Consider the following 24,227-nt stretch of genomic DNA (forward strand, 5'->3'; position numbering starts at 1 on the left):
GATGAGCAACTTATAGGTTACAGGAAAAAGAGTTCCAGACTGCAGTTTCACCCCCCTTCCTTTCCCCGGACTGGAATAGTCTATTTTTCAATTCATGTAGTTCCATGTTTGCAGTAAGACATTATGTAACTCAGCCAGTCTCAGCTGTGCAATATCCACTAAGTGCTTTAAAGTGGCCATCATTATTAACAGTTTGGTGTATGTGGAGGGATTGCTTCCTTTGGCCTTGGCCGAATGTAATATTGTGTAATGAGGCTGGAGCAGGCCTATATTCAAAACTATATTCCAAAAGGCCTGCTAGTCAAACCACAAGATAACAGGTTCTCTTTCTCTTAAGACTTTATTCTAGGTGGACTAAAAACATAAAAATTGCTGTATTTGTACGGTTCCATGGGCAGAACGGGAATTTTCCATGTTTCACTCCCGACTTACTATTTTATGCTGCGAGTTCTGAATTAGCTCGAGTTTTAAAGACATCAAGGCACAAATTCCAGTAGTCTCTAAATTGTGTGATCTTACGCTGGTGACTTCACTTTTCTGGGCCTCAGTTTCCTTCCCTATAAATTAGCAGTAACACCAGTTTAGGAAGTTGGAAGAAGGCTTATAAGGGACGTCATCAAGGCTCCTACTTCTTAACCGTGTCACCTGAAGCAAGTTATCTCACCTTTTCGACCCGTGTTTCCCCACCTGCAAAGTGGGCCACTTGTGGCTACCGGCTGCAGTAGACGAGGGTACGGGAACACAGGCAAAGCTCCTGGAACGGTGCCTGGGCCCTTGGGGGCTTAAGAGTGCCTGAGGATAATAACAATAATGCTCGTGAACATTCCGTAGGTTGGTGCGGTTGAGTCACTAAACTCTGGGGGAAGAGACAACAAGAAACGGGACCGAGCAGAGAGGCCCGGCCCGCGAAACCCTCCTGCCCCGCGGGGACGGTCAGCCTGCGCCGCGACGCACCCGGACCCGGCACCGCCTCGCCCCACCCCTGCCAGGCCGGGGCGAATCCGGGCCTCGAGTTCCGGGCGGCGGCGCAGCGCGGGCCCCCTTCAGGCCCTCCCCCCGCCCCTCCTCCCGCGCCTCCAGCTGTGCCAGCTGCACCGGAGCCAGGAGAATCCGCCGTCACCGCGCAGGCGCCCGCGGCCGCCTTCGTCCTACAGGTAGGAGCCGCGCCGCCACCGGGCGCGCCAGGCTCCCGCGGGCGTCTGGTTTCCGCGGCGCTCGCCTTCCGTCCCTCCTCCTGCCGGCCCCGGGCAGCTGGCCGCTCCCCGCCCAGCTCGGACGGGACCTTGGCAGAGGCGACGGCGGCGGGTGCCAGCGCCGGGCGGCCCCGCGGGACCAGCCTCCTCGGCGGCCTGTGGGCCTCCTGTGCGCGCCTTCGGGCCCAGTTCTCGCAGGGTCGACGCAGACCAACTTCGGCGCGCGCTTTTGCCGGGGCTGGAGCTGCCTGGGGCGCAGAGCCGCGCGGGCTCCGGGGGAGATCGGGGGCGTGCCCTCAGGGTGCACGTCGGGCCTCGCCTGTGCAGGGGGGCTGCTGCCCCCGGGTCCTCTCGCGCGCCGGGGGTTCGCGTGCGCTGTGGGGTGAGGGGGATGGCGGCACTAGGGGACCAGCATCCCGGACCAACCAGGAAGTGCTGCGCTCCAGGGCTTGGCGCCCAGCGTGCCAGATGCACTGTCCTGGGCGTGTGGGCACGCAGCTGTTCTGTGCGCCCACGAGGGGATGACGCTGGGGTGAGGCAAGGGCACGGGGCCAGGAGCGGGGTGTGTGTGAAAGGGCTTGTTTTTCTTTCTCCAGCTTGAGGTGTTTGAAACCTAAGTCTCAGATCCAGGAGCGGGGTGCTCCAAGCATTGAATAGGATCGTGTGACGCCCTTCAGAACTGCCCTTGTACAGTCAGTCCAGAGCTACCGCCACGCCTATATTTGCTGCTTCTCCAAGTCCCGGTTTATTGCCGCCTTTACTCCGGGAAGTACTAGACGCAAGTAGATGCTTAAGGACCACAGGGTTCTGGTTTGATTATCCCTAGGTCTTTCCCCAAAATGGAGAGTTCCACTAACTTTTTGTGGCACGTCTGCCAATTGCAGTTGAGATAACGCCTTGTGGGCCTTTTGAGAGCTTTTGAGAGTAGGTACCCAGAGACCTTAGTGGTGCGTTAAAAGGGCTAATTAATGTTGGTGTAATGAAAGCATAAAGACTGAAAAGAATCTACAGCTTGAACTGTTAACAGACACCACATTTACACATTGCCTATTTGAATAAAGATCTTTCAGTATTAAATGTTTTGTAAGGTACATACAAGTGAATTTGTACACCAGCTTTTAGCTTGAGTTTGTCCACAGCCTTTAAATGATGTTTGGGGACTTTTCAACTAATTGTGTAGCTCCCAGTGTGTCTTTCCAGGATCCAGTATAACTCACAATCCATATAAAAAGCAGGACTAGTTAAGGATTTGAGGAAGATGTGTCTTTACCATGTTTGTCACTGATGTCAGAGTATTTATTAATCACACTGATAAGTGCTGTATAAAGCTCATTTAGGTTTGTCGATTCACTTAAAACTGGGTAGTGGGAGACCCTGCTCCTGGAAAGTTGTCTGATGACCAAGTGTGGGTTCTTAATGAAAATTTATTATGAAATTCATTTACCTTTAATTCTTACAGAGTTTTTTATTTTATTTTTTTTGTGGTAAATACAACACATAAAATTTGCCACGTTAACCATTTGTAAGCTTACGGTTCAGTCCATTAAGCGCTTTCTCATTGCTGTGCTTCCATCTCCACTGTCCATCCACAGAACACTGTTTGTCTTTCCTACAGGGTTTTCAGAACATTTTGATGACAATGATTGTGCTTCAGGCTTTAGCTTTCTCATGAAGCAGAGTTTGAGTTCCTTCTCGTAGCTTTGCAGAAATGCACTTTTAAAGAGGAAAGGTGAAAAGCCACAGCCAGTTTGTGTTTAGTCAGTCTTATCTCCATCAAGAAAGATCTGCGACGTTACTATGTAAGGATAAGCTGGTGAGGTATTTAAATTTGCATATAAAAGTATTGTGAAGTTTAGCGACAGAGAGGGAGGAATCCAGGAGGGAGTTATTGTTGATAGTTTCCTCCCCTTAATATCTCATAGAACATGGAAGTACTTTTGTCTTCTTGATCTGTGCAGTAGCATGTATCTAACATTGAAATACTTTTGTCTCCTTTAGCTGTGCCGTAGCATGCATCTAAATGATGCTTGAGCTCAGATCAGGGTAGCTTTTTAGTAGCTAGAAGCAGTTTTGACCAAGCTAGCTTTGGGGTGTAGCGATTTCTTCTGCACTCCAGGTGTTTACTAAACGTTGTTGCGGACTCAGGATGAGATAGGGCTCTTTAAACTCACAGTTGGTCTGAGTCATTGTGTTCCGGAGACAGTTGTCCCTGTGCCAGGCCTGGTTGTATGTTTACAATCCTTTAAGTGTTAGCACCACACAATAAAATGTATTCTCCAGCTGGGCTGTGGATAAATGTTGCAGAGTGAAAATGAGAAACTTGTAACCTAAATTTCCCATAAGCCTGTGACTTTTCTGATTAGAAAAGGAGTTGTACAAATCATATCTTTTGCTGCAGTGGGAATGCATTCCAGTATGGTGGTTTCCCTAAATTCACAGTGCAATGTAAAGTCTGGGTCCCAGATGTTTCGTGCTGGGTCATTCAACAGCAGTGTATGTTATGTAAGTGTTTCATAGTGTCACAGGGTTGTTGTTTTTTTTTTCTTTCTGTTGTGAAATTTTCTTAATTTTTGAATTTATTATACAAGCATTGCAGGGACAGAAGAAAATGATTGGTTTATTTAACCAACATTTATATAGCACTTTCTATGTGCCAGGCACTATTTTTATGCATTTTACAGACCTGAACACACTTAATCCTCAAAATAACCCTGGGAAATAGGTAATAATATCACCTCCGTTTAAAAGACGAGGTGACTGGAAGCACAGAGAGATCATATAGCTAGCATATGGCAGAGCTGGGGCTCCATCTCCAGCAGCCTGTACCCAGAATCTGGGCACGGCTGTATCACCAGTACAGTATAACCCGAGATTCCAGCCTCCTAACAAACTTTTTTCAGGTTGTGATGTCCTGTCCTTAGGAAGAGATAATTTGACATAACTGCAATCAGGAAATCAGTTCAACTCCCTTATTTTTCAGAAGAGGAAATTAAGGGGGAGTTTGGTTATGTCCAGTATTTCCAGAGCAGGGTCTTGGAAACCTTCTACTGGACTAACTAAGCCTTACCTCCTGATTCAGGAGGTTGAGCTAGGGATCCTGGGAAGGTCTGGAAAGGCCAGGGTGTGTGGTGTTTTTTGTTTTTTTGTTTTTTTTGGAGGGGGAAGTATTTGTCAATCAGGGGGGAAATGCTTCAGTATTTTAATAATCATTTTGACCATCCTGGAGCTCATCTGCTAAATTAAGTCCTGGGTGATGTCAGGGGTGCACAGAACAGAAGCTTATGGCCACCTGTGGGCCACGGCAAGGCTTGCTGCTTAGGGCTCCAGATCCCAGATTCCTTCCCCAGTTGTTGGTGATGCTTGTGGCACTGGACTTCCATCTGCATGAAGGGAATACTTTATTCTGGGCTCAATCATTTTTTGATCTTTTTGGACCTAGAGTTGGGAACCTTTTGAAAACCTCTGACGCACAAAAGAAAATCAGCCAAAAGCAACATGGAAATAAAAATAACTTTATTTGGTTGGTCCTTTTGTTGAGAGAGAGAGAGAGATGTGTCTAAGGGCATAAACTGACAAACTTTCTATTAAGAACAGGAAAATCGAAATTCACTATTCAACAGTGATTTTTTTCAAAATTTGATAAAAAGGTCTAAGAGGAGGAAAAATAACAAACTGAAGGTGAAATCTGACATTGTTTAAAAAAAAATCTCACCATTGTTCCCACTTTGGAATAAAAACAGAAGCCAAGGTAAGGGTACGGGATTTGGAGATGAAGTATATTTGTGATACTAACATGATTGTGACAAAAAGAACCACCACCATCACCACAAAACAGAAAGGGGAGAGGGGAAATCTAGCCAGAATCCTATTATCCTAAGGAAAAACCCACCTGTTGGGATATGTAAATGGTAAATATTTCAAAACCAGGAACATGGAGCAAAGACTCTAACTCCCACCCTTACATCGCCTCAATCCCAACACCAAGCTGCTACTCTTGTGGCTGGAAATGCAGGGTGATGGGGCACTGACTAAGCAAAGCAGGTCCGCGAGGCTTGTATGGCGCAGCTGGGCTCCACAAAATCCCCACTGGGAGAAATAATGACTGTGGGCCTCAGCCTTGGGCCAGAGAGCTTGGATTCAGATCCAGAGGACTCTAGCACCATGTGGTATAAGACAAGTAACTTCAAAATTCTCTATGCTTTAGTTTCGCCATCTGTAAAACAGGGACCAAAGTTGTACCTGTCTCACAGGACTGTTGTGACGACTGCAGGAAACAATGCCTAGAAAGTGTTTAGCATAGAGCCTGGAACATAGAAATGGCACAGGAAATGTTAGGTCCCCTCTTTCACACACTGCCCTCCTGTCCCTGTCCCAGTTGTGTAAGAGTGACATCCACAAATAACCAAGCAAACTAGAATGGCTGCTAGAGTAGACCTGGAGACGTGGCCCTATGGGAGTATGGCTAAGGGAGAAATGAATTTTGCCTGGGAGGAAATCTTGAATGAGAGTGGGATTTCATGAGACCCCAGTGATGAGAAGTAGTAGAAAGACCCCTGGCTGCAAATCTGGTTATTACTAGAGAGAATGAACGGTATGCCTTTGATCATTATACTTTTAGGGTATATGTTTTGACATTAGCTAGAGAATTTGATTTTTCTTAGTCTGTAAGTGAAACATGGCATGTAATAGAGGAAGCATAGTATTTAAAGGAGAAGGATGATTCGTTGCTCTTTACCAATGAGTGTATGTATAGAGGTGTGTTTGTAAAATGTATTTAGCATGAAGAAGAACAGAGTAAGAGTGAACTAGCTTATGCGATGTCAGAAAAACACCCTTCCCATCACGTTCTTTAGCTTCACATTATATGGGAGACGGGCATTGCTGGCATCATTATCTTCATAAGGGTGTGAGTAATACATATCCGCAGGCATCATGTATGGAAGTATAGATTGTCTGTCAATAACCTGGACCAGCAATTTTCACTCTTTAAAAAAAATTATGGGTACCATTCTCCACCCCCACCCCTAAGAACCACTTTTCTAAACGAACTATTCTGTGAAATCCCACTACGTAAGATACCCAAAGGAGAGCTGTTCTTGACAATTCGTAGATGGGGACAGCAAGCCAGCTGCGTCCTCCAGTCTTCCCTCCCTGACCACCACCTGGCAGCACCAGCTGCCCCTCAGTTCTGGAAGCCCAGGGCTGCTAGGAGCAGATGTGAAGGCACTGCCTCTGTTTTCACCTTTCTTAACTGCCACTGCCCATTTCTTGGGGTGTGTCAAAAGGGTTCTGTTTCTGGAACACACTAAGTTGGATTCCACCATAGGGCCTTTGTATGGCACTGTTCCCTCTGTCTGGAACACCCTTGTCCTAAGTCCCTGCATGGCTGTGTCCTTTTAACTTTTAGGTCCATGAGAAAAAGTTCAAATGTTACCTCCCTAGAAAGGCTTTCCCTGACCATGAGATCTGCTTCCCTACTCAGTCTGCATTGCTTTACCTACCGATTCCCTCCTAGCCCATTATTATGGGGTATTTTCATCCCAACACTTACCCCTATCTGAATTCTTCTTCCAGTCTTGTTTTCTTGAATATGGAGTTTTCTGCGTAAGAACGTAAGCTCTGTGACAGCAGGGACTTGCCTGGCCCATAGTAGGTGCTCATTAACCACTTATTAAGCAAATGCCTCTCCAAACTGCTGTATGAGTGTATATTAGTGTGAATACTGGTTTCCCAAATGGTTCAGCTACTCTCCGATTTTTTCTTTTCTAACCCCGCAGATGTTATCACGTTCATGGCAATGATTCATTGTGGAATGTCACTGCCGTTTGGAACAAAGGTCACTGTTGACTAGTGGGAAGTAAAATCTGTAGCTTTCTTTGTGAACGTCACCTTTCATTTTCAGAGAGCTTATAAGGATGTGATTCAGCTGCCCCCATCTGTCTTGTGGGTGAATAATCTGTGACAGAATGGATCAATTAAGTATGCAAGTAATGTCAAGTAAACCTGATCAATTTTGGGAAACTCCTGTCCCCCCTCCCCTTCTTTTGAGTACTAGGAGGGGCAGTTTTGGCAGGGCAAGGGGAACTGGGGCATGTGCATCACTCTTAGGACACCAAGAGGCCAGAAATGTGTGTTGGAGACATTTGCCCTGTCCCATCTCACCAGAAGACACTGAACAGGCTTGACCGACAGTGAGGTGATTTTTGCACATCTGTTGCCAAGAAGGCTGATAGGGCCTACAGCGAAAGCCGGCACCGTGTGTTTGCGGCGGTCCCTGCTCATGCTGGTGTTGGAGAGTTTACCACGCAGAGTGCTTTGATGCCAGCATTGTGCTCAGCATGTGCTCGTGCAGGTAAGATGTGGTTCTGCCTGCCGGGGCTTGCGTTCGGCTGAAGGCAGGACCGAATGGTACAGCCGAGGCCTGTCCCACCACCTGGACTGGGCTGGCATTTAGTAATGACAACAGGTCCCAGGGTTTCAAGATCGAGGTTTTCAAACTGCTCCATGTTTCAGGGGCAGGCTAGGATTGGAACTGGGCTGGGGTGGGAATGCAGAGAGCAGAGGTCTGGAACTTCTTTAAACCCCACTTTCCCCAACAGCATCTCATTAAAAAACCGTAATTTTGTATATTTGCCTTTTTAAAAATAAGCTTTTTATTTATTTTTTTTTAAAAGATTATTTGTTTATTTAAGAGAGTGAATGAGAGAAAGGGAACACAAGTGGTGGTGGTGGGGGGGAGGAGCAGAGGGAGAAGCAGACTCCCTGCTGAGCAGGGAGCCTGATGCAGGGCTCTATCCCAGGGCCTCCAGATCATGACCTGAGCTGAAGGCAGCCGCTTAACCAACTGAGTCCCCCAGGTGCGCCAATAAGCTTTTTAGGTTTACAGAAAAGTTGCAAAGATAGTGTACATGGGTAAGCTATGGATTCCTCTGTTATTAACATCTTACATTGGGGTGGTACATTTGTTAGAATTAATGAACCAATATTAACGCATTATTAACTAAAGTCCATACTTTATTCAGATTTTCTTAGCTTTTGCCTAGTGTCCTTCTTCTACTCCAGTACCCCATCCACGATACTATTCCCTCCTTTTAGTAGTCCTACCTGCTTGGGCTTCTCTTGCCTGTGATTGTTTCTTAGACTTTTCCACGTTTTCATTGACCTTGACTATTCAAAGGGGTACTGGTATTTTGTCGAATGTCCCTCAGGCATAACTTTTATGATGCTTTTCTCCTGATTAGACTGGGGTTATGGGTTTTGAGAGGAGAACCACAGCGGTAAAATACCATTCTCATCACACTGTATCAAGGGCACGCATTATCAACGTGATGTGTTTTTGTTGATGGTGATTTTGATCACTTGGCTGAGGTCGTGTTTGTTAGGGTTCTCCATAGCCAAGTTATGTATTTTCCCCTTTTCAGTACTGAACCCTTTGGAAAGAAGTCACTGCGTGCAGCCCACACTATTGAGATGCGAAGTTATGCTCTACCTCCCAGAGAGAGTAGTGGCTCCATAAATTATTTAGATTGTTTCTGCATGGGAGATTTATCTTTTCATCCCTATATGTTTATTTAGTTATTCAATTACTTATTTATATCAGTGCGGACACATGGATAGTTATCTTATACTTTCGATTATATAATCCAATACTGTGTTATTTACTTATATTTGGCTTTTTAGGAATTTTATTCAAACAAATAAAATCCTGTTATTTAAAAATGTTAGAAAATTATTTTTTTAAAACTCTTTACCCCTTTTATCCCCTTTAAATATCCTATTTATGCATTTATTTGGAGCAATAAAGAGCAGATTATCACTTAGATTTTTCTTTATTGTTTGCAGGAGTAAAGTTAAAATATAAGTATTTCAGTGGTTTTTTTGGAGGAGTAGAGGTCAAAAGGCATCTTTTCCCCTATTGTATACTGAGTTTGCACTCAGTATTTTAAATTATTGCTGAGATCAACTCTAGGGAGATTTGTAGTCATCTGTCTTTTAAGGATTTTATTTATTTATTTAGAGAACATAAGCAGAGGGAGGGGCAGAGGGAGAGGTAGAGAGACAATCTCCAGCAGACTCCCTGCTGAGCACGGAGCCTGACCCAGGGCTGGATCTCAGGACTCTGAGATCATGACCTGAGCTGAAACCAAGAGTCAGGTGCTTAACCCACTGAGCCACCCAGGTGCCCCTGTAGGGATCTGTCTTTTAAAATCTCCTTAGGAAGTGAAATAACATACAGGGGTTTAGGAGTAATTTTTGGCCTTCCTGTCTTTTTTTCTTGAGATTTTCCTTAAATAGAAACTGTGAAAATGCTGCTCAGCATACTTACTGCTGAGAGAATGGTAGACTTGTTACAAGAGACCCCATGCCAGTCTTGCACGCCTTCTGTTTTCTAAGACAGATCTCTGGTGTGCAGTATTTTTCTCTATTAAAGAATAAAGTTAAAGAGACTATGTAAACTTATATCTCACCCGTTTTTGAAGTATCTAAAAGTCTAACATGTCCTCACCTGCCTATTGACCTGGTTTAAAATAAATATTTTATTTTATAAAATAAAACGATAGATAAATGGAAGTATCACTGATCCCTTAAAATGTGAAACCTAAAGAAGCTTTAAAAGGAAGGAAAAAGTGCTCAGGCTACGGAGCCCAAATAACGCTCACCCAGACATGAGTAAGACGGTCCTTCTGTTGTATAATCAGCCACAGCAGGCTGATTATAGCATCCTAAAAATATTTCATTCCCTTTACTTCTTTTAGTGTTCTAGATTTTTGTATTTTATTAATTTTGTTCTAAAATTCAGTGCTTTTACGCATTCTTGTTTCTGTGTCAGTTCACACACAGAACTACTTTAGGAAGTGGTGTGGTTTTAGTCTCAGGTAAGTTCTCCTATTTTAAAATCCAAGTTGTGGGCAATTATATGTGGAGACCAGATGACCTGGCCATTTGAGCCAGAGAGACGCTCTGAGTCCGGTATTGGTTAGAGGCTTAGTGTGCAGTGGGTTACCCATGGAGCATGGAGCCCTAGTGCTCTGATGCCCCACTGAGGACTCAGTCCTTCCACAGGGAGTGTGAGGCCCATCCCAGCATGGCTGACCCCGTAAGTGGCCATCGGGTCTATGAATCACTTCCCAACAGTATCCAGAGCTGGAAATTGACATCTGGCTAGACAGGCATGAGGGGCTTACTATTGCAATCCAATAAAGAATAACGGTATTAATTTAGAACATGTTGAGGAGTCATTATTGTATTGCATGATAATTAAGCACAAGTTAAGCATAAAGGATAAGCACCTCACTTAATTGACTGTAATTAGAATTATTTTAACATAACCAGATCAGACATTCAATTCTCGTTCTTTCTCATCAAACTTGTCTACCTTCTGATTCCCCCAGGATTTTTTTCTCAATTTAATTTGTTTATTCACTAAGTCATAGACCTTTAATCTGATGACTTCTATGCAGTAAACATTTCCTTACACGGCTATTATCCTAGGGCCAAGGACATAGGGAGGCTATGAAATTTGTCTATAATTAAAATGACCATATATTCAATGAGCAGGAATGACCAGAAGTGAATATAATTTTTTTCTTTGTCGTAGCACATAAACCAAGCTGGGTGTGGGGCAAGGATGGAGAGGCATCGCTTCAGATAAGGCTTGGCTTCTTGAGCCCTGGGAATCTCTTCACCACAGCCCCCAGAGCTGATGTGCAAGGCAGGCATCACAGCCCCTGGGCAGGGAGGATGGTGCCCCCCTCCACTGAGAGTCTTCAGGCCCTGGATTAGCCTCTGGGCTCTCCAGCCACCCTGGAGCCTCTTCTCCTCAGAGGGTAGGCTTGGGAAACCTTGTTTCCCAAAACAGAGGCTTGGTTTTCTTCAAAATGTAGATGCACTGCTTAATGCTGCAGAAATGAGTTTAGAATTACGTTAGTGGAGGATGTTTAAGGGGTCGTAATTTACTGAGCACACTCTGGCCATTGAGTTTTGCAATGCCTCCCACAGCATTTGACCTGTCCCGTTTGATCTTATCTTTCCTGCTGTGGCTGATTACACAACAGAAGGACCGACCATCTTACTCATGTATGGGTGAGCGTTATTTGGGCTCCGTAGCCTGAGCACTTTTTCCTTCCTTTTAAAGTTTCTTTAGGTTTCACATTGTAAGGGATCAGTGATACTTCCATTTATCTATCGTTTTACAAATGAGTCATGAAAAAATGGAAAACGGGTTTTCCCATGTGATGGCTCACATGACAGCCATCACAATACATAAGGAAGAACAACACTTAAGGAGTAGGAAGCCTTTAAAGAGGGAGAGAAAAAGAATAAACTCTCAGAAACTTTAGCCAACTTCAGTCAACTTTAAATAGGAGGCCCAAAATAAATGAGAAATTTAAAAACTTATTTACATCAGGAAATGCCAGCTTTTTTCACATTATTAAGATATTTGCAGATGTTTTGGTCAAAAGCTGCTTACTTAAAAAAATGCATTTAAGAGAAAGATAGCTACAATATGGTCTGTCTTTAAAAAGACAACCTTCTGAGTCTGCCTGGAAATCCATTCTGTGAGCATAATTTACTTTTTCATAGTCTTGCGAGACTTGAGGAGCCCAATTTTAGTGGCTGACTATTCTTCAGTTCTTGCAGGATCTCCTTTTCCACAAGCAGGACGTTTCCAAGTAAGCCTCCTGGACCAGCTCCGCTAATTCATCCTTTTGAAGTTACAGACTGAAAATGACCTGATTTGTTAATTGCACAATTTGTCATTCTTAGACAATTTAAGTGCATTTTCTACAACACACAGGCGCTTATACATGAACTTAAATGGCCTATATTCACAATTAGAGACTGTGGTCATACCGGAAAGAACTCTGGTCTGATATTCATGGTAACCTGAGTTCTGGTTTCATCTCGGCAAATGACTTAGTATGACCCTGGGCAATTTATTTTCGGAAATTCCACTAGTACTCTTGTCTGTTTCAGGCCCTGCCTCTGAAGCTGAAATGAATTAAACTAGCCCTAGTCACTACCCTCGGGGGATTTACAGTCTAGTTCAGTGGTTCTCACACTCCACTGAGCATCAGAATCCGCTGGAGGGCTCATCAGAGCGGAGTGCTGGGCCTCACCCTAGAGTTTCTGATTCAGTAGGTCTGGGCTGGGCGGAAAATTTGCATTTCTAACAAGTTCCCAGATGGTGCTGATGCGGCTGGTTTGGGGACCATGATTTGAGAAGCACTGATCTAATGGTTTAGCTGACACATCAGGAACCACAATCCAAAGATTAAATGCTGTGAAATAAGTATAAGTAATGGGCAGTGGGAAACAGGGTGTGGAGAAGTGGGTCAAAAAGTGAATGAACAGCTGGTGATCTAGGAAGCCCTGATGGAAGAGGGAGAGGTCGAGCAGCATCTTGGCAGGCAGATAAAGCCTTGACAGGTAGGGCGTTTTGGGGGATGCCACCATCCCAATCTTTTGATGGGAGGGCGAGTGCAGGATGTGTGTGGGAGCGGGGGGTAGTCTAGCATAGGTGAACTGAGTGTTGGTGTGGGGGAAGGAACAACCAGAAACAGATGGAATTGAGAATGAGAGAGCTGGGCAGTTTAACTAAACGTATTTTTGGTGTTTGGATTTTGGCAGCAAGGGAACAGCATGATCAGAGCCATGCTTAAGAAGAGCAACCCCGGCACTGCGATGCATGGCTTGGGAAGAGACGGTGATTTCAGGAATTATTGGGGCAGCCCCATCTCCATGCAGGGACGGGCTGAAGAAGAACATGAAGGTGGGAGGGATACAGTTATGGAATGGATCTGCACAGAAGCCACAGATGTGGGAGTTGATTGGCTCCTGGGGATGGGGGAGATGGAAAGATCAAGAGAGATTGAAGATTCAAGTCTGAGTTGTTGGGGAAGCATGAGAGTGGCCAAATCCCTCAGGGGAAATAGATTGGATAAGAAAACAAACACGTGGAACCTTGGTTTCCTTAGGAGGGCACTGGACCGGATGCTTTTAAAGGTCTCATTTTGTTTGATTGTAATCAATGTTTTGGTTGCTGGTTGTCTGAAACACTGTGGCATATATTTGTATAAAAAGCAAATGGCCTGTATGTAACAAGCACTAATATATTTGTTGGTTGATTGATCCTGGATGATTATTGGCTTTAAAATACTGACATCCATAAATAGCCTTCTTTTTGAACTTACAGTTTTCTTAAGTATGTTGACTTGTTCTTGCTCCTATTTTATGTCCTATGCATGTGGACATTTTCCGTATATGTTTCTATGTATAGATGCTGAATAACTAGAGTAGATATTTTAAATCTTTTTGGCTTGTTCTCCCATTGTAACAATCACAGCATATGTTGATATATTCCTGCACAACCTTCCCTTTCATCCACTGGATTATAAACTCCTTTTAAGTAAAGGACGTGTCATTCATTTTTGTCTTCCTCACTGCACTCATCATGAGTGACTGTATAAAGTGGCCAGCAAATGTTGGAGGAACTGGATTGAACCACTGAGTAAAAGTCAATTACTATCTGTTTCTTCAGTGGGAGACAAAATGGCTCAGGCAATAAAAAGTCGTAGTTTACGGGGAAATGGAAATCCACGTATTTTGAGAGGTTGGAAGAGGAAACAATTAATTGAGCAGACTTTCAGGACTAGAACGTAGATATTCATGGACACTTTAGGAATCAGAAGCAGAAGCTCAGAAAAACCAGGAGAGCTTTCAGTTCTGTCTTAAATTAGCCATTGAGCCCCTTGGGCCAGATTTTTCTACTCTGGGCCTCAATTTCCTCCTTTGTAAGGTTGTGGCTGTAGTAAATTATAGAATTTTCTACCTCTCTGCACACCCTTAGAATTCTAAGCAGGGAACAGGGATGAGCAAAGCAAAGCATCGGGAATGGGAAACAGTATGCATATTCTGTGTGACCAGGGTGTGACAGGCTAGCTGGAGTCCAGTTTCAGAAGGTCATTACTGCTCAGATAAGGAGTGTGGACTCTGGGGCGTCTGCCTTCGGCTCAGGGCGTGATCCCAGCGTTCTGGGATCGAGCCACACATCAGGCTCCTCCGCTGGGAGCCTGCTTCTTCCTCTCCCACTCCCCCTGCTTGTGTTCCCTCTCTCGCTTGGCTGTCTCTCTGTCAAATAAATGAATAAAATCTTTAAAAAAAAAAAAAAAGGAGTATGGACTCTATCCTATGGGAGAGTCTTGTGTGAGGTGGTTTAATTGGGAGTGCTATCTGGGAGCAGGAGTGAAGGCCCAGGGAGAGTCACACCGGGAAGCAGGCATTATTGAGTTGGCTGTTGCTGGGAGCACCTGGTTGCTTGATTCCAGGGGGTCTTCTCAGGAGAGGTCTTATGAAATGTCTCTCAGTACAGCTCACCTGGAGAAGGTGACGGGAGAAACTTTAATCTGTTACTCGTCTCCCACTGATTGAAGGCAGCTCCACTTTTGGAGATTGGGTATGCCTGACCGCCAGGTGGGTTCCCAAGGGCACCTCATGAAGCAGTATCAGGGCAGCCTGGGCTGGAGAGGCCCTGTCAGGCTGCACGTATATGAAGCTGGCCGGATTCTTCTCAGGACTGGCTGCCATTGCAATGGCGGGAATATGAGGTGAGTCTGAGAGGATTTGAAGCAGAGCATAAAAGGTGGCGGACATAGGGAGCTATGGAAGGATTTGAAACAAAGGAACCACCTAGTCAGGTTTCTGCAGTGGTGTGCTGGTAAATGTTTAACAACCAGCTCTCCAGAAAAATAAGGGGTGTGTGTGTGAGTTATAAATTTTCCTGATGTGAAGGATGTATAGCACACAATTTACAAATAAATAATAAAACATACAATTTCCTTTATCGTAAAGTCCATATAGCTCATTGATTCTGAAAACTTTCTGTTGGTTTTTGCTGAGGTTTGTGTTTATAGCCAACCTATGGTTATAATTGATGAAAAAGGGTGGTTGATGTTTTCTTGTTACAGTATGGAGTAAGAACAAAGTGAAACAATGAAGCCGTGTCCCAGAACTTCACTTGTTCATGAAGCATCTTTGTGAATTGGATAGTATTAGAAGAATTATTTCCTCAGCTTTTCATTTTATTCACAATATACTTACTACAAGCGCCACATAGTTTATCAACATTTTCTCCCTCAGTTTTTTAAGCCTAGACAATCAACAAAACAAAAATCAAACTATAATTTATAGGGCTTGTCTGTTTCCGTGTGGAGAGACTCCCACTGCAGCCAACTTCAGGTTATAGGGAGTAGATGCCCAGTAGCAGCACAGTTCACAGTATTTTCACATATGGGCAAAATGGACCTCAATTACCTCAAGGACATATATATTAGTAAAATGTATTATAGTATTAAAGAAATGATGAATTTTGAGTACCTATTATCTTTGGGTTTAATAAAATGTATTTTACTGTAAGTTTATGTAATTTAATTTTTCATAATTGTGTGTTTAACAAACGAGTCATAAAATTTTTGAAAACTTAGCAATCAGTGCTCAGCCCAGCACGCTCCTGGCGTTACAGTTCTAGAAGATCACTTTGGCAGCAGTCTGTAGAAATATTTTGAAAGAGGGTGTGGGGAAAAGGTATCTGAGCCACAGGAGGGGTGAAAAGTAGAAGACAGACTTGGGGAATGTCTTCAGACTCTGCCAGCATGAGGGTTCAAAGGAAGTCAGGTTAATAGAGGTAATGCAGACTTTTACTGGTCTGCGTTCAAACGTGGAATGTAGGACCTTTACTACAAGTCTCTTCTAGGTGCTCTTGGAGTCAGAGGCATCTTACCTGTGCTTGCAGAGCCCCTGTCCTTGGCAACGTCTGCTTTGGCTGCTTTGTTGATGACCGTGGGCCAGAAGGATTTGAAGGTGAGGCCCTGCCCCCACCGTAGCTGTGGGTGCCTTCCTGGAGAATGGGATCCATGCCAAGGAAGCCATGTGCCCGGCTTTATTTTCCTAAGTTTGCAAATCTGAGGGACGAGGTGCTAGAAGAAATGGTGTGTACCTCGGACACCTTGCATACATTTGTGTCCAGGAGCCCAATGTCGCCAGGTGGTTTTTCCATGACTCACAGAGGCGAGGGGGCAGACAGCCTTCTCCATGTCTTCCCGCAGCTGCTGACTGCCACAGTCTCCGCTGCTGTGAAGCTGGGCCAGGAAACAGCCCCTTGCCCTCTGCTGATTTGGCCCCTGGAAGTCACAGAGGTCTCTCTGTCCGAAGGCCCCCTTCCCTCCTTGCAGATTAGCTGGTGGAGATGAATGCCTGAAGGCCAGGAGCTCCCGTGATCCCGGAGTGGGTGAATTTCATTTGCGGGTCACCCAGCCCCCACAACTCGGAGTAGAAAAATAAGGGAGTAGATGCAAGGGTGGACATGGCCCCTGGGTGCGTGGTGGAGCCAGGAACTGAGGTGTGGAATATGGGGGGTGGGGGACGCATGTGTGTGGCTGGGCTGGGGGAAAGGGAAAGAGGATGGAATGGAGAGGCGAGGCAGATTTTGATCGTGTTCAGTTTTGAACTAGATGACAGGTGCCTGTGGAACAATAGTTCAGTGGGTTGGAAGCACTCGGAGAAAGAGAGGAGAGAATTGGTGGCATTGCGAGTTGTAAAGCTGGTGAGGCCGGGCCTGAGACGCTCCTCCCGTGAGGATGTGGAATGAGAGACATTGACAGGTAGACTTGCCAGAGCTCAGAACCCCAGGGAACAGCAGTGCTCAGGAATGGTGTCAGGGGCCAGGAGCCCGAGAACCGGACAGGGAGGAATGTCCGGGGAACTCTGAACGGAAGGAAATGGCACAAAGGAGCAGAGGCACCATGGTCGTGGTTCATGCTGGGAGCAGTTTGGCCCATTGTGTTCACGCTCACAGTTCCCCAAGTTTATCTCTTCAGAGTTACGATTATGCACACTAGCCTCCTTTCCTCCCTCTAAATAAAGGAGTCAGAGACTCTGCAGTTATCATAAATGACCCAGGGTCAGGAAGACATCTGACACTTTTGCACGATGTCAATACTTTGATCCGGCCTTTTATAGTCTGTGTGAGGAGTAAACAAACTTACTTTAAGCTAACGAGAAATGTCAACTTTTTTCCTGTTTGATGTTGCTTGCTGTGTTTTCCATATTAATCACTTCATATTCTCCCTTGGTCACGGGCCTGATATTTTTTCTCTCTCACAGTTGTCAGCTGCCTGGTGGGTCAGGCACTTTTTCACCATGATAGAGTGACACAATAGAGCTCCTGCAGGCAAGGTTACCACCAAAAGTGTGTGCTACCCTTGGTGGTTCTTTCGTGAACATCCGGAAAGCCCGGTGCTACTGAGCTGAATTTATAGGCTTTGAGACTACCGTCTGTGTGGTTTGCATTCAGCAAAAAATCAACCCCAGACATGTTCAAGGGTTGTTGGTTTGGGAGAAATTAGATGACTCCACCATGAAAAGACAGAGCCTATCTAGGGATAGTAGAGTGAATTTTCTACATCACAAATCTGTTGAATAAGTGGATTTGGATGTGACCACAGGCTTGCCATATGAAATTCTACTCCATGGGAATTAAAGTTAGTGGCTTTGGGAAGACATTTATTGCAGACTGTGAAAACGTTCTCGTATCCTTTTGCCAAAGCATAGAAGCAAGGAGAAATAAAGAGGGACTTCGACGATAGCTGTCTGTCTGCTCTAATCCTCTTAAACCCTTGGTGTGTCCCCATGCACATAGCAGTGAGATTAAATACAGATATTCCTTATAATGCGTCAACATGGATGTGTTAGTCAACTGCTACGGGAATAGGAAAACTAGAGAAAAAATTCCTTGGGTCAGTTAGGTATTGTGTTTAGCTACAAGCATCAGAGACCCCCCCCCCACCCCTGCCTGTGGCTTTGCTTGTCTTGTAAAAAGCAGTCTGCAGGCAGGCAGTTGTGACTGGCCTGATGGTTGCAGGCACCCCCAGCTGGTGGTGGCTCTCACCAGCTCTCCAGTCTGCCCTTTCCTGGTTGTGGCGCTTGTCCAAGATGGCTGCTGGAGCTCCAAACCTTGTATTTACAGAGCAGGGAGAGGATGAAGAGGGGGAAGAAGGGCCTGCTGTCTTCCAAGGACCTGCATCAGAGTTCTGTCACTCTTACGTACATCACACTGGCCAGAGGTGAAGTACCGTGGCCTCGCTGCGGCATTGTGTTGAATTCACTCCACCTCTAAATTGTTATAAATCTCATCTTTTGAAAAATTAATTCACCCCCAATCTTCTGTTCCCCTGGTCATTATTGCAAGAGATTGAGGGAGAGCTCATGGAAGAGTAAGATTCTTTAGTTTCTTTCTGGATGATTCCATGCCAAGAGGTCTTTCTCCATCTTCTCAATAGTAACAACTCCAATATCATGAACTAGTCAGGGTTGACCAAAGAAGCAGAGCTAGTAGGTTATATGAATTAAGGGATTTGTTATAAGGAATTGGCTTACTCAGTTATGGGGCTTGCAAAGCATGCTGGAAATCCATAAGGATTTTGAAATACAGGTGGTCAAGAAGAGTCTATCATGAGCAGACTGGATCTTCAAGAACAAGAGCTAAAGCCTGGAGTCTCTGAATTCAGGGAGGGTTTAAGCCTTTCTTTAAAGAGCTCTCGGCTAGTTCCGTCAGTCCCATTCAGTATCGTAATCTTTCTTTTTTTTTATTTTTTTTTTAAAGATTTTATTTTTTATTTATTCGACAGAGATAGAGACAGCCAGCGAGAGAGGGAACACAAGCAGGGGAGTGGGAGAGGAAGAAGCAGGCTCATAGCAGAAGAGCCTGATGTGGGGCTCGATCCCATAACGCCGGGATCACGCCCTGAGCTGAAGGCAGACGCTTAACCGCTGTGCCACCCAGGCGCCCCCGTAATCTTTCTTTTGACTAAATTCAACTGATGACATGCCTAAATTACATCTGCCAATCCCCTTCACAGCGGCACTAAATTGGTATTTGATTGACTAACTGGGGAAAGGTGTGCGTATGTTGAAACAGGCTGCTGCCTCCCTTCTTTCCCCTGGTGCTCAAAAGAGAATATTCGTTGCCGCCAACCTGTACAGAAAACATACGAGAAAGGTAGTTCTGGGACATGTGGTTTAGGCTAGCCAAGTTGACACATGACAAAGCCATCATATATCATGGTTTAGCTGTCATCTCGAGAGAGCTGGGGTAAAAACAAATCAGTGTTTCCTCATTTCTGATATTCTGGAGGAAGGTGGACTGACCTACCATTGGTAGCTAATGAGAACCTGGTATTGCGCATTTTAATTTTTCTGCTTTGTTTTCCCTCTCTCTTTATCATAGATGGTTAAGACTTTATTCTTAATATTTTCATTAAGCAAGTAAAGGGCTTTGAGGCTCATCAGCCCTTGTGAGCTTATCAAAGTTAACAGAACTTAAAATTTGTTTTCAAAACTATTCTGGCAAGATGTCCAATTTTTTAATTGCACAAATCGTTTTTCTCATCTGTACCTTTCTGTCTTCTATATATAGAGATGTGAATGGTGCCTTTCATTCTTTATTCAAACCAAAAATAGCTTTGTAACTAAAGGAAGAATTAGTAGCGCTGCAAATTTGTTTTCCCTGATGAGACTAGATGCTCATTAATCTTTTATTGGAAGAGTTCTCTATATTCTTTTTAAAAATAATGGCTCTATTGAAATATGATTGGCACACTATGGAGTTCACCTTTTTAGAGTGTGCAAGTCAGTGATTTTTAGTATATTCACAAAGCTTTGAGTTAATCACCACTAATTCCAGAACTGCTATATTCTTTTATATTAAATATAGATGTGAATATCTTAAGACAGTGAAGAGTTTGAAAAACTTAGTTCTGTTATCCAATTTAAATTCACTTGAAAACAGAAGTTGGTGACTTCTGGAAAGGGCGGTGTTGCAAATGGTTGAGCTTAATTTTGTGAAAAGAATACACATAAGGCCTTTGTTATGGGATTTTCTACCAAATTTAAGTATATTATTCCCTCAGATGTATTTCGAAATCAGGGCTTTCATTCGTATGTTCAACAAATATTTATTGAACTTGACTCGGTGTCAAGCTAGTGTCCAATGAGACTTTGTCAGAAACCTTGTGGTCAGGTGGGTGGAGGGATTGGTAAAGTCACTGCGCTGGAACTAGCAGACCCCATGTGTGGGGATCCCATAACTGTGGATTTGCAGGAGGGAAGGGACCACAGGTCTTGAGAACACATCTCAACATTCCATGAGAAACCCAGGTCTTCCTAGGGGTTGGGGTAACAGCAGATAGCAGCAAAGTGACTAAGGTCTTCCAAGAAGTGGACCCAGATTCTGGGAAGCACAGTGAGTGTTGCTGCAGCTAGGGAGATACGAATTGAAGGGTTTCCACTGCGGTGTGGTCTGCGTCCTCCCTTCCTTCCTATCCTCTTCTTAAACATCACCTCTCGGAGAGGCCTTCCCTGAGCATGTCTCGGAAGGAGCGCCCAGGCCTGCTCCATCACTTGCTCTGCTATGTCTTCTGAGCTCTGGGTTGTATGTCTGTCACTGAAGCCTCCCTCCCCACTGCTGGTAACATTAGAGCAGACGTCTTGGTGGTTTGCTGCGCTCTCCCTAGTACCATGTCTAGTACCGTGTCTGGCACGTAGTGCTAATAAAGATTTGTTGCAAGCACGAGTGAAGGATCTAGCAAAAGGCGTGTGACTTAAGAACCTCCCCAAGTTTCCCACATCTACCTCCATTACCTTTGCTGGTTCTGATGTCAACATAGGAGTTTTGGGGGGGACACAAACATTTAGGCTGAAGCAAGACCTTTCGCAAAGTGGCTGTCACGTGGCTTCAGGCACACATCCTCTCGACCTCTCTTGGTCTCTTTCTCTGCCCCAGTCCAGGAGTCTCCGTGCAGGGCATATACGCTGTGCTCTGCAGCTTTAGGGCTCTTTGAATAAGATGCCCTTCGTCCCTTGTCCACTTATATATGGAAGCCTCCTCTGTCCTTCTGGTGTCTTCCCTGACCACCCATCTTCCCTGTATTCTGAGCCACTTCTGTCCCCTCCTTTCAGGCACAGCTCTGCTCGTGCCCAGTAGACTTTTTTGTTGGGCAACACAGGCAGCCTCCTCCATGGGTTTGCCAGCTTTTTGGGGACAGTGTATGTTTTACTCATTTTTTGAATCCTCAGTGCCTAGCAGAGTGCCTAGCAGAGAGTAGGCATTCAGTAGGTCGTGGAATGAAGAGATAAAATTCAAATAAGCCATCTTAGGAACGGAGGCCAACCAACCCCTATAATGGCCACAGAGAATTTAAGCGCAGACACATCACCGGACTTGGCAGTTGAAGTATATAAACAGAATTCTAACAAGCGCGAGTGTCTTCGGCAGTGATATGTTTTTGCAGACGTGGAGAACCACAGGTCAGCAAAAGTGTCAAAGCTATTTTGTCTAGGACTGAACTGAGTTTCGTCGTCATTTTGGCAGTACTTTCTGGGTTCGGTGTTCAGGGGACGTGAAAAGTTTTTTTAGAACAATTCAAAGAATGTGTAATAAAAGTTTGTTATTCTGTTCTATTTGTTGCTGCATTGTTTTTGTCTGTTGGTTTTGGTTTTTATTTGGCGAGTTAATGAGAGCCAGGCTGTTAGAAAACCAGAGGCAAGCTGTTTGGTTTACGGACGTGCTAACTGAATGAACTCAGCTGTATGCATGCTCTGGGAATGCTGGGCATGAAGGGACAGTCCATGCCTGCCACCTCCCTGGCCTTGTCCGCCTGTGGACCTGGCCTGGTTTCTCGGCGGTTGGTAACTGATACCCCTGTTGCTGTCCATTAGCCGTCTCCTCGGTTTACAGGTGCACATATCCTGCCTTCAGTGCTCGCAAGGAGAAACTGCAGACGCACTCACAAGCACAGAGGGATTTTTTGCTTTTCAGGCTGACCGTCATAATGGTTTTTCTAAAAAAAGTCTTTTTCTCTCTTTTTTTTAAAATCCAAGTTAATTCTTGTATTATCTGAATTCCATTAGATAATTAGGGAAAAGATAGTCCCTTTTCCCAAATGAGTATCCCGGCGCAGTGATGTGCTCCTTCAGGGGAGGTATCTGCCCTCACCCTGCCTCTATATCCCCTGCGTATACTGGAACCGCCGCCACTCCTCCCCTCTAACACACACCACGCCACGGACATCAAACACCACGAACATGAATACCACACCATGAACATTAAAAAGGGAAAAAGTCCTTAATTTAATTTTCTGGGCGTGTTGACATCAAATAAATTATAACATATGCAAATATACTTTAGATTCCTTTCCTGGTACATAAATTTATAACGTTGTCACTTAGGTTAATATTATGGTTGTGCGGTTTTTCAAGGGTGCTGCATTTTGTACAGTCAGTTCTTGCAGTGTGAAAGAGGCATCAGCCACTTGGGGGCACCCAGGTATTTATTTAAAGGAAAAAAAAAATTCCCAAACGGCAGTAATCGCCAACAGAAAGTAATTTGATTTTAAGATAAAAGGGGAAAAATATTCAGTGCAGATAGACCCTTTCAACATAACTAATTTGGAAAGTCAGTCTGTGTTGAACACAGATGACCATATTTTAAGGAAGGAAATTCACCAGACAGCCTGATTTATGGCATGGAGTCAGTAAAACCCCATCCAGGTTCCTGTTAGTGGGTACTTCCACACAGGCCTGCAGCCTTGGGCATCCTGAAGGGAGGCTGGCAGTGGAAGAGCAGAATGAACAGTGAGAATTCAACTGTAAGCTTCCCCAGGACCAAGACCACATTTTCTTATTCTCTGTCGTGTGTTGGGTGCCTAGCATTCTGCTGGAGATGTGCACTTGTAACTATTTGTTCAGTGAACACTGCATGGATGCATTGGGTGAATGTCCAAGGAGCAAAGAATGGGTGGACAGAGAATAGAAGATTTAAAGCAATGATGACCTACTAATTAATAAAGGGAGTTCATTAGCATGAGACATAACCACAAGGCAGTGCATGTGTTATAAGATATATTTGCTTGGCTAGAACGTTTGCGTGAGAGACCAGAATTGGTAGGGCAATTCCCATGTTACCCATTCTAGTCAAAATTTTCTCCAGTTGAGATTTGTATTATGTATGTGTTATATATGTGTATATATATGATAGACTTGTTCATTTGCATTTTAAGTATGTAATCAAACATCACAGAAGCTCAAACAACATGAATGCTCAAATTAGGAGCCTTTATGGTACCATCCAATATAAATTTATGATTATAATGTTGCTTGGAGGCCTAAGGGATTCTGAAATGCCTTTTGAATTCTTAAATAGTATTTAATGATGTTAGGTTATTTTTAGGGTTCTTACTTGTTTACCCTATTCTCATTCCTTGAGCATTCAAGGCCCTAGTAACTGCGTAGGTCACTCAGTTGTTTTACTAACCCCTGATGCAGGAACGGAGGGTCGGGTCGGTCTGCCCAGCCAGTTCTGATCAGCTCCCCCATGGTTCTAGCTTCCTGAATCTTTTCTTCAGCTTTGCAGCTTCAGAAATTCACTTTCATGAATTCAGCCAGGGGTCAGTGAACCCTACACATTTGCTAGAAATCAAACTCACTGGGGGCCGATGAAGACCAGGTTACTATTTTATTTAAGAAGCTATTATTTCCATGTAGTTCGGATAGTTTATTGGTGAGTAAAATATTCTTATACTAGGAAGATGTGGTGCGAAACCACATTAAGGTCACAGGGGTCCTTGGAGAGTACAGAGCAAAGGGAGCCTGATGGCCTTGATCGGGAAGCACCGTTTCTACCTTGGAAGTTCGATCCCAGGGGCATTTATTGAGCGCTGTTGGATGTAAAGGAAAGGGAGCCATCCGCTGTTGAACCCTATTTATGCTGCAAGGCTTGTGGAAGCTTGGTGCTTTTACACACTTGAGTTTGCATGCTTGTGGCCCCTAAATCACTGTGGAGAATATAGGGCTGAAAGAAGCAGCCTCTGTCCTTAAAGACATTCTAGACCTGTGCTGTCCAGTTTGATATGGGTACGTGTGGCTAGGAAGCACTGGAAATGTGGCCAGTCCAAACTGAAATGTGCTCTAAGTGTAAACTGC

The 24,227-nt window shown here is 44.6% G+C and overlaps 1 protein-coding gene across 4 annotated transcripts in view; it reads left to right on the top strand.

Annotated features, from left to right (window-relative positions):
- The first annotated feature begins 1,033 nt into the window (after positions 1–1,033).
- Positions 1,034–24,227, top strand: part of PLD1 (phospholipase D1) — a 196,112-nt gene continuing 172,918 nt past the window's right edge. For 2 of the 4 annotated variants that reach the window (XM_034662905.1, XM_034662912.1), the window contains exon 1: positions 1,034–1,154. The gene's annotated coding sequence lies outside the window, so the exon portion shown is untranslated. Of the gene's footprint in view, positions 1,155–15,719; positions 16,053–24,227 lie in introns of those variants that run through there. The other 2 variants (XM_034662889.1, XM_034662884.1) reach the window with 2 other exon arrangements.

The sequence above is a fragment of the Ailuropoda melanoleuca genome, chromosome 1 (assembly GCF_002007445.2).
Source record: "Ailuropoda melanoleuca isolate Jingjing chromosome 1, ASM200744v2, whole genome shotgun sequence".
NCBI lineage: Eukaryota > Metazoa > Chordata > Mammalia > Carnivora > Ursidae > Ailuropoda > Ailuropoda melanoleuca.